Genomic DNA, 10,569 nt, shown 5'->3' on the forward strand with positions numbered 1-10,569 from the left:
GTGACCCATTGGGCTGTTCTATGTGCACTTTTAAATGATGAGCAAAATGCATACGTCCCTGATGCATTGCATGCACTGTTCACGTTTCGCATGGCCCCATTACAAAATATAAATGATAAATCAACACCCAAAACCCCTGTGTTGCGCAATGTGCTCACGAGTGCATCGCAAACCTACGCGACTTCAGAAAACAGCCCCATCTCGGAGGGATTCAATATTTACCGATTTTTACCCGCTGGTAGAACTCTTTGTAGGTCGCCGCAGGCAAATTGGTTTGTGGTGACATACCTGGAGCACATACACCGGAGCGCTATTCTGGGAAGGTCTCCATTGTTTGGAAAATTAAGCTATTTGTTTATGTTGAAGCTCATAATGGGGTGCATTGTGCAGTGTGGTCTTCCCGATTATGAGGGCATTCGTGAGGACCACAAAAGTGTTTGTGAAATGGAAGTTGCCTCAATCTGTACCCGGAGAAAAGGGATGTGCTCACATGTCTGTGGATTCATTTGAAGCAGTTGAACCCAACTACGGTACTGTGGTGGCTGTGGTTGAGGGGAGGTGTGCGTCGCAGGGAGGGGTGGCCCAGTTCCAGGGGGTGGGGGGGCTTGTTAGGCTCTGCACAGCTCGAATTCGGATTTAGGAACCATAAGTGTAATGTGAGGTCAGAGCACCACCACCGCCACGCCACCTGTGCCTTGTGGGAATTAAAAAGCCATGATAGGGAGATGACGGTTTGGAAATTGTGTCAAATACAAAGAATAGTCTGTATTACATGAATGCAGAAATGAGAAATTACTTAGACTTGCACTGCAGGCTAATGTGTAAATACTACAAAGACCTGACCCAACAGCTCAACACCCCAAAAATAAGTGCAGGGCAGTCACTTACATCGTGCTACTTACCTGGTGACAGTGACCCGAGACAGCACTGTATTGCCTTGTTAGCGGGCCTCTTTCCTCCATGGACCTGCGTGCCAGTGCACATTCCTGTCCATGCTCCGTTGCAGTTTCCGTTCCCTTGTGTTGTGTGTTTGCCTCCCAGAGCTCCCGGGGGTCCCCATGGTATATGCAGTATTAAGGTTGTTGCTGTGAGAAGAAGCATGTTGCCATCTTCCCTTCTGTTCCCTTAGCACATCCAGAACAGTGCACTAGCTTATGGAAGCTCAAGTGGCTTATAATCTCCATTACCCACTTGCCCCCCTGAACCCCTGCTGGGTCCATACCTGGACTTCATCACCACAGAGCGATGAGTGTATGTATACTGACACTGCATACAGTGCAGGTGAGGCAAACATGTGGTCTCAGACCAGTGCAGTGCAGGCCGGTATTGGGGCGGGGGGCATAATCCGGCAAGCGGCAAGCAGCATTATAGTGTAAATAATAAATACAAGCATGTGTGCACAGCAATGGCTGGGCCTTGCCTCGACAGTGACCTGCAGAAGACCCCAAAATGAGGTACGACAATGGAGCATGACTAATAGTTGTAGAAAAGCGCCCAAGGATATCGAGGGTGCTCTGAAGACTGAGGAGAAAGTGCTAAGTAAGTGTACAGATGAGAGTTGTGGGGTTCTGGCCATGGGGGAATGGGAAGTGAGGGACTGGGTGCAGTAGAGTGGGGGAATGCAAAGTGAAAAAGAGTTGAAAGGTTGCAGAGGACAGAAAAAGAGAGGAGCAAGGGAGGGGAGAGATGGGAACAAGAACAGAGTGCAGATGAAAGATGGGGATGGTTTGCAGCACGGGGTGACCAGTGTGTGCAGGGGAAAGAGGGGTTCAGGAAAGACCAGAACACAGGGAGAGTGGTGTAGGGCAGAAATTGCATAGGATGTGCTTCGGGTTTAGATAAAGCCATTGATTTAGGGATGTTTGCACGGCACGGCACTGGCTCCTAATTTCATCTCTAAAACTCAGGACATCCTGTCCTCTCTCTCCTCCTCTCCCCTTCCTCCCTCTACTCCCTGCTCTTCCCCTGACCCTTCTTTGGCCACCTCTCCCCCTCCCTCTCTGCCTTTCCCCTGTTCTCCCCAGACAAGGTTTCTAGACAAGTCTGATCTATGAATGTCTCATCAAAACAGGTTCATCCCTGTTCCTCCAAAGCCATCAAGGACCACATTGACTCCCTGGCTCCTGCCCTGGCCGACTTCTGCAACCACTCCTTTGCCACTGGAGTCTTCCTTTCCACCCTGAAGCACTCCCCTGTGCACCCTCTCCTTAAGAAACCCTCTGCCGACCCGTCTTGCCCAGCTAACTATCGCCCAATCTCCATCACTCCTTTCCTGGGTAAATTCTTGGAAAATCTCCTGAACATCCATGAAGACCTGCTCTCCAACCTTGATTCCAATACCCCCTGTGTCCTCATCTTACTTGATCTCTCTTCTGCCTTTGACACAGTCAACCATGCCATCCTGCTCAACCGTCTCTGTGATAACCTGGAGATCACCGGTCAGGCCCTGGCGTGGCTGACGTCTTTCCTCTCTAATCGACCCTCCCAGGTTCAACTTGGGTCCTTCCTCTCCTCCATCTCTATCTCTACATGTGGTGTTCCCCAGGTGTCTAACCTCTCTCCCTGACTGTTCAACCAATACCTGGCACTTCTTGCCCACTGCATTGCCGCACTCTGCCCCAACTTCCAGTGCTATGCAGATGACACTCACTTTCAGGCTGCCCTCAGCCACCTCTTCTCCCTCTCTCATATCTGACTGTCTGCCCGCCATACAGGAGTGGTGTGCCGTCAATGATCTCTATCTCTGCCTTAATGCCAGTAAGACTGAGATTTGCCTCATCGGCACACCCCCTCCCTCCTTTCCTGTCACTCTCTGGCTGGCCTCTCTTGGCTCTCTTCCTACTCCCACCTGTGAGGCCAAAAACCTTGGCGTCATCTTCGACTCCACACTCTCCTTCTCTCCTCACATCTCTGACGTCTCTAAGAAGTCTCACTACCAGCTGCACCTCCTCAGAGGTATTCTTCAATTTTTCTCCTTCCCCCAGAAGCTCACTGTCTCCAGAGCTCTGGTTATCTCTAGGTTGGACTGTTGCAACAGCCTCTTTCTAAATCTGCCTGCTACTCTCTGCCCTCTGCAACTCATCCAGAACAGGACTGTGAGACTTGTCCTTGGACTCAAGCCCAGGGATCGTATCTCTGCATTGGCTCCCAGTGGCTTTGAGGATTAAGTTCAAAACCTTCTGCATTGTCCATAAGGCCTTCTGGGGCCTGAGGCCTCAATACCTTCAACTTTCTCTTCCTAAATATCTTCAATCTCAAGCTCTTCGCTCATCCGCCTCCAACTCCCTCAGGATCAGACGCTCCTCCAAGCAACGAGTTGGTGGTAGATCTCTTTCTTCAGCTGGGGCCTCCCTCTGGAACAGCCTCCCTGCCTCCCTGAAACTTGAGGAGAATCATCTCCGGTTCCAGAAGCACCTCCAAACCTTTCTCTTTGCTTCTGCTTTTTCTCCTCCTCTCCCCTGCTGACTTCCTGGCTGATACTGAAACTGCACTGGTTACCTGGCCACCCTCTGATCTCAGACCCATGCCCCCTCCCCCACCAGTCGCACTCCTGCACTGCCTTCCTGGCAACCCCTGCACTTGGGGACTGTTTTCTGTATCCCTACAGTCCCAATACCAGCACTTGACACCTGTTGTCTGCACTTACCCTTGCATTTGCCACCTGCTGGCATTACTTTTACTTTGTTTATTTATCTTATTATCCCATGTACTGCACTGTCCCATCCCCCCACCCCCTCCACACTTTCCTCCTTCCCCTTCCCATGCACTTACACAATCTGAATGACACATGGCCTAGTAGGATTGTTGTCTGTCTTCCCTCTGTTCCCCCTCCCTTGCCTCGCCGCGCCTTGAATCACTTGTGTATAGGCATGTTGTAAATGCCATATCATATCATACTACAAAGCCCTGTGTAGTTAATATGGGGCTGGGAACATACTACTGGTGTAATACAAATGTCTTATCCAGGGATGCCTTCAGCCACTCTATTAGCACTTTGCATTTCCTTCACTGAAGTCCTGCTAAAAACCAGCAATGGCAAGTGTTTGCTTGTGTATACGTATTGGGCATTTGCCAGGCACTGCCATTAAATGTCCAGGTACTTGCACCATTTTGCAGCTGCTACCATCAGAGGGTACCTAATACCACTATGGCGGTGCCTGGCAAGTGCCTTTTCCATGCCTACAATAAAACCCAAATGGTTGGCTTTGCCAACGCTTGTTTTAAAATAGCGATGCAACTGAATTTCCGGTACCACAAGCTGAATAATGAGTTTTAGACAAGTTTTAATAGAGGCCACCATAAGCCATCTGGGTGACCCAGAAAAAAATAAAGCAGAGCCTCGAGATTCACAACAGCACTTGTTCCGCTATTCATGTAAATCCTGTGAATACCCTTGTGCCGAGGTATGATTGCAGCTCATACACTGCTGTAAAGGGGCACACTCATGTTCCATCATTGAGGGTTCAAGTGGAATAGGATAGGATGGGCTGACGAAACTCCATAAATCATCTGCACTTAACGCTCAGGTGAGAGTATTATAAAAGATCTCTCTAAAGGTCCATCGCTGGGAGACCTGGAGAAACACAAGAAGTGAAACGGATCATCACATCAACTGAGTTGGAAGAGAAAAACAAGGCCCGCGGTGGGAATATTATTAAAACCAAAGTATTTCTATACATTTGGGTAAGCTCCTGTACAATTTACTGCATATGTCAGTGACGGGGGAAAGATGTAAAGGAGTATATGCGAGCAGGCAATTCCTGCCTCTCCCCGCCTAAGTCCCCAAGGTGTCCCCTGTCCTCCCGGGATTTAATGGGTTTCCTACGCCCCTGTTTAAGAGATACAGAATCAACCTGAGTTGTGGTGCAAGGTATGCATTCTTAACATTTTTTTTTAAAAAAAACGACTGTATTCAAAATAGATCTGGCAGCACCTGGACCGAATAAGCTGTTAACACTAGGCAGCCCAAACTTGAAAAGAGTAAACGAGTCGTGGTGCGCACATGTTAGTGTTGAAAGAAAATCAAAAGCTAATTGTATTCATTATCAACATTTATTGCATAGCTATAGCCAATTAAAGAGATGCCAGCTGTTGCACATTAAACCTATTGCATATTAAACAGATACCAACAGATGTCTTCTTACATAAACACACTGGTGCACGCGCAAATGTTTCACCTAAAATAGACTTTTTCTAGGCAGAACACGTTCTCATTCCTTGTCTAATAGTAAGATATTTATGCACACACATTTTCTCTACATTTTGTGTTCCGAGAGATAGCCAACTTTAGATGAGCACAGAAAAGAAGAAACAGTGAAAAGAGAAAAGGCAAAATATATATACAAAATATACATTTGTGATGTCATCTTTGATGTCCTGGGTGTCAGTCATAGCAATGCACGGTGGTGGCGCGAGTTATGGTTGCTTAGCTTACCATAACTGCCAAATTTCAGGGGTTTTTCGGTTTTACTTGGAACCAAAACGTCCCTTTAACAAAGTATTTTACTGAATCTCATAGGTTTTTAGTAGCGCAACTTAACCATAACGTCCCTTTAACAAAGTTTTTTACTGAATTCCATAGGTTTATAGTAGTGCAACTGGATCATAACCTTCATTTATCAAATTTTATTTTATTGAATATACATATTCATATTGTGAATTTGATAGATGTTTACTAGGATTCCCTGACTTTATATACATGTATCATAGAACATACTGAACCCCGCTAGTGATTTTGATGTCCTCGGACTGTGCGTATGTCCGCGGACAGACACGGACAGCAGCAACACTACCCAAAAACTCAGGGGGTGCCTTAAATTGTTCTATCAAGTCATATAAACACTGCACAAGTTCAAAAAGCAGTATATAAACACATTATATGTAATAATAAATAAGAAGTGGAACACATATGTGGAACACATATATGTAACACATCAACCATCCATTTAAATACCATATGTACTAAAATGGAATATACCAAAACAAAAAAGATATGCCTCCAACATAATTACCTCACAGAAACTGCACAGCTTGGAGCAACAGCAGACGTACACAACAGTAAGAACACAATTTACCAGAAGCTAGTAAGTAAACTTAATTTTTCTTATATTTTTCTAAACTTTCTGTCTTAGGTACACTTAAAGTAATGTATATTTGTTTTTTTACACAGAAATGGCCAGTACTTTGGAATGGGTTGAGGTAAATTTTCCACATGAGGAAATGACTGAAGCTATTGATACTAATGGTAGACACTTCTCTATATAACCAAATTAATAATCCTAACTTTATGTGTACTTAACATTTTAATTTTTTTTCACAGACCATACAAACATTGGGAATAATACACCTAAAGACATATTAGAACATACTCTGCACCGCATGGAAGAAAAAATGGACATGCTAATGGAAAATGTCAATGTTTTGAAACATTTTGTGGAGGACCACATAAAAGAAAAAAATAAATATCATTGTCCCACATGTACCTGGTCCCCTTCTCCATGTCCCAGTCAACTATCCTCAAACCTTCCCCACCAAGAAAAATATTACGATGAGACTTCCATCCCTTTATCTCCTCCCATCCATCCTCTCCAAACCCCCCAATTCCCCTGTGTTTGTGTCAGTTTCTGCTTCCCCCTCTCTTGCATATATTTTATATCTGTTTATAATAAAAAAATATTAGATGTGTTTTAATTCAGTCCTTTGTGTGTTATTTTAAAAAAAGGCAGTTAAGATGTCCGTGGACACTGCGGGTGTCTGGAATGTCCGTAATTAACCAACATGGGGGTGTCCTAAGAACACTAAACCTGTCCGTAATGTCCGCAGTCAAGTTGAAACTGTTCTAAGAACATGCGCAGTGTCCAGGTTGTCTGTAATTAACCAAAATGGAGGTGTCCTAAGGACACTATACCCGTCTGTACTGTCCGCAAGCAAGTTGAAACTGTTCTAAGAACACGCGCGGTGTCTGGGTTATCCATAATTTACCAAAATGGAGGCGTCCTAAGGACACTATACCTGTCCGTACTGTCCGCGAGCAAGATGGAACTGTTCTTAGAACACACTCGGTGTCTGGAATATCTGCAATTAACCAAAATGGGGGTGTCCTAAGGACACTTAACCTGTCCGTAATGTCCACAGGCAAGGTGAAACTGTTCTAAGAATATGTGTGGTGTCCGGGTTGTCCATAATTAACCAAAATGGAGGCATCCTAAGGACACTACCTGTCCGCACTGCCTGTAGAACATCTACGCGCACCACACCCATAAGTCCTATGAACATCACGCCTGTCCGTAACTGTCCGTCTCACTTGCTCATTCTCATTTGCATGCCTCCACCCCAAAATCCCTGTATGTAATACGCGGTGTCCGTGGACTACCGCCATCTCTGCGGACATATCGTAACTTGGACAGCCATTGTAGCATTTCCACTTCACTCTCTGTTCCATTCCCTCATTGGATACAGCTAACCAGTCACACAACCATCCACCAATCACATCCAAGACCTCTACATCTAACTCCATCATCAGAGTTCAGCACTTCAAATGTACTGTTGATCACTCTGAGTACAAGTCTCATATCATTGGAAAGCACCTACTACAAAAAGTACTCTACAAGTCTCCAAGATTTCTACTTGCAGCTGCATGCATACCCACATGCAAGAATACAAACTACAGGTATGCATATATTCTGCACAGTACATGTACAACTCTTATACATGCATATAAACAGAGTAACTGCAACTTAACCTGTATAACCTTTAAAATGAAATTACTGTCATTTTTCCCATCTGCTATAATCAACTGTCACTTCCAATCCTGTCTGCTATCTACTTTCTTTTTTTACACACACACCTATCTAAAAAATAAATTATAATATTAGAGGATGGGACTTTTCTATACAGTTGCTGCCATTTACCTCATAAAAATTACAAAATAAATGTATCATTATGTCTTCTTTCTCCTAACATCCTATAGCACATCTTTAGAAAACGAAGTGAGTTTCATACAGTTAATATTCTACTTATTTGCAAAGCATGTTGAACTAAAATATTGTAAATAAAATATAAATGCTGCACATATTCAAATGAAACTACATGCATAGACTATCTTCAGATATCAAACAAGAATACTACTACAAAAACATAAAAATCAACGTGTCAATTAACATCAGTGCTAAAAACACACCAAATTACTAACTTCTTTCTGTTACAATTGCAGTGAAGACCACTCTCCTGGAAAACAGCAGCATCTGAACTACAAACAACAACTCCAAAGAAACCTGCTTGTTCCACCAAAAAAAAAGGTAAGTACAATACGACCTTAATTTCTCTGCCTAGTCTTTAAATATCTCCACAGTCTTGCTCCCCCTTATCTCTCATTTCTCCTCTCTTTCTACACTCCCTCCCACGCTCTTCGCTCTGCTGACCACTTCCTTCTCACTGTTCCTCCTTCCCCTTGTGCCACATCCCGTTTCCGCTCCTTCCATCTCCTAGCCCTCCTGCACTGGTACTCCTTACCACTCTCACTCTGCTCTATTTCTACCTTTTCCTCATTCCACACTTCCCTCAAATCTCTTCTTTTCCATTCCCCGCCATGAAACCATTCTTGCCCCCTCCCCATTGCCTTATCTCCTGGATCATCTCCCTCCCCTCCCCCCATTCTCATCCTTCACCCCATCTGTTTCCCTCCTCCTCCTCTTCCCCACCCCTCCCTCTCGCTCTCAGTTCTACTGCACTACTCTCCTTCTCCCCTTCAGTTTAATTGCTATACTTACTGTTTTGTTGTGCGGTTGATTCATGTAAGTTGTGCACCAAATAAACGAAGATTTGTGCACCATTCTGCTCACAAATCATTTATTAAACAGGGATTAGCAGGCAGAATAACACACAAATCCCTGTTTTTTTTAAACACAAATAACATAACTCAACCCCTAGAATGTTAGTATTACAAAACAAAGAACTGTTTTAATTTTATATCATTAGATTTATTATTAGTGCTTCTCCTCACCACTAGCTCACTTTCTACTGTCATCTGAACCGCAGTATAGTAACACACAAATAGAAGAATAGCCTTCACAACTAATTATAGTTTCCCAATGCACAATTACACACCACCACATACATCTTTACCATCATACTCAGACACTCATGCATACAGCACACATCCATTGCACAACAGCCCAACCCATACCTTCTTTTTTTGTTTCAACAGACCCCACAGAATGCCTACCAGAAACCAAGTCTGTAGAAAGCAACGCAGAAATAGAACAAATGAAAATAAAAGTGTCCAAAATAAGCATCCATCTCTAGCAGAGTTTGTACAGAAAGTTCAAACAAAACAGCTCATACAGTAATTTAGCAAAACAAACCAATCTTCCAGTACAGAAACCTTGCCTCCTCTATCAAAATGTAAAAGAAAACAAAAAATGATTGACAAGAATGCAGCTACCACTACTGCTAAAACTGCTCCTATAAATCTTGGTACAGTGGCAAGTAACCATACCAAAAAAAGTATTTTAGCAAAAATGTTCCGCCACAGATTCCTTCAGAATCTTATAAAAACAGGAGACAAATCATGCACAACCCTTAAAACCTACCGTAGAAAATTAATCTTAGAAGCTTTGATAGACAGTGCAATCCTTCTCAAAAGAAAGTTATTTATTTTAGTGTTAAACAGAATGAAACCACTAACTAAATTAACTACTAAATTACAAAAAAGACTTCTCAATAAACAAAATGTCAACAAAAATAACTTCTTAAATACCTGTGGAGGTGAATGGAGACACACCACGAGCACAGAACCATATTTTAATGAAGAAGCATACAAACAAAATCAAACAAACACAATGGGCATACATAGCAGTGGAGGAGGTTAAGAAAAACTTAATAATACCATAATGCAACAAGAAATACTGCTTACAAAAATATCCCCAGAAAACGCAGTATCAACTCTCCATTCGACTGAACCAGAACGTCCAGTATACAAATGGCCATGCATGTCAATGTGTAACATTGCCAACAAATCTCTACGACAGTTCCTCAAGCAATATGTGAAAGGGAAATACAAAATCAAAATGAAACTGCTACAAAATATGGATACCCTTCCAGTACGAAAATACACAGGACTACAAGGACATTCATTGGCCTGCATTTCAGGACCTATTTGCAAAAGCACCTTCCATCATATAAAAATGATATCAACACATCCTTCAACTATAAGAAATCTAGTCTATAAACTGTACTATGCTAAAAGTCCTGCTTTAGAACTAGCCAATTTAAATAGCAATCTTCTACATGGTACAGCCAAAGACCTACTTGTAAAAATAGAACATATCCAGAAAAAATGTTTTGGAAGTGAAAGCCACTTACAAAATACAGTAGCTGTACAACAAACTAGCAACAATTGTACAGATGGCAATCTTCTATTACACACATACAAAAAAGAAATACTACAATTTAAAAGTATATCCGCTGAAATACCAAACCATGTGTGTGTGTGTTGCCGCAGAAACTTTTATAAAAGTAACACAAAAACTATAGATGTAACATACAAAATAGAAAACAATGAAGATTCCA

The sequence above is a fragment of the Ambystoma mexicanum genome, chromosome 1p, assembly GCF_040938575.1.
Source record: "Ambystoma mexicanum isolate Mex_15411 chromosome 1p, UKY_AmexF1_1, whole genome shotgun sequence".
NCBI classification, from domain to species: domain Eukaryota; kingdom Metazoa; phylum Chordata; class Amphibia; order Caudata; family Ambystomatidae; genus Ambystoma; species Ambystoma mexicanum.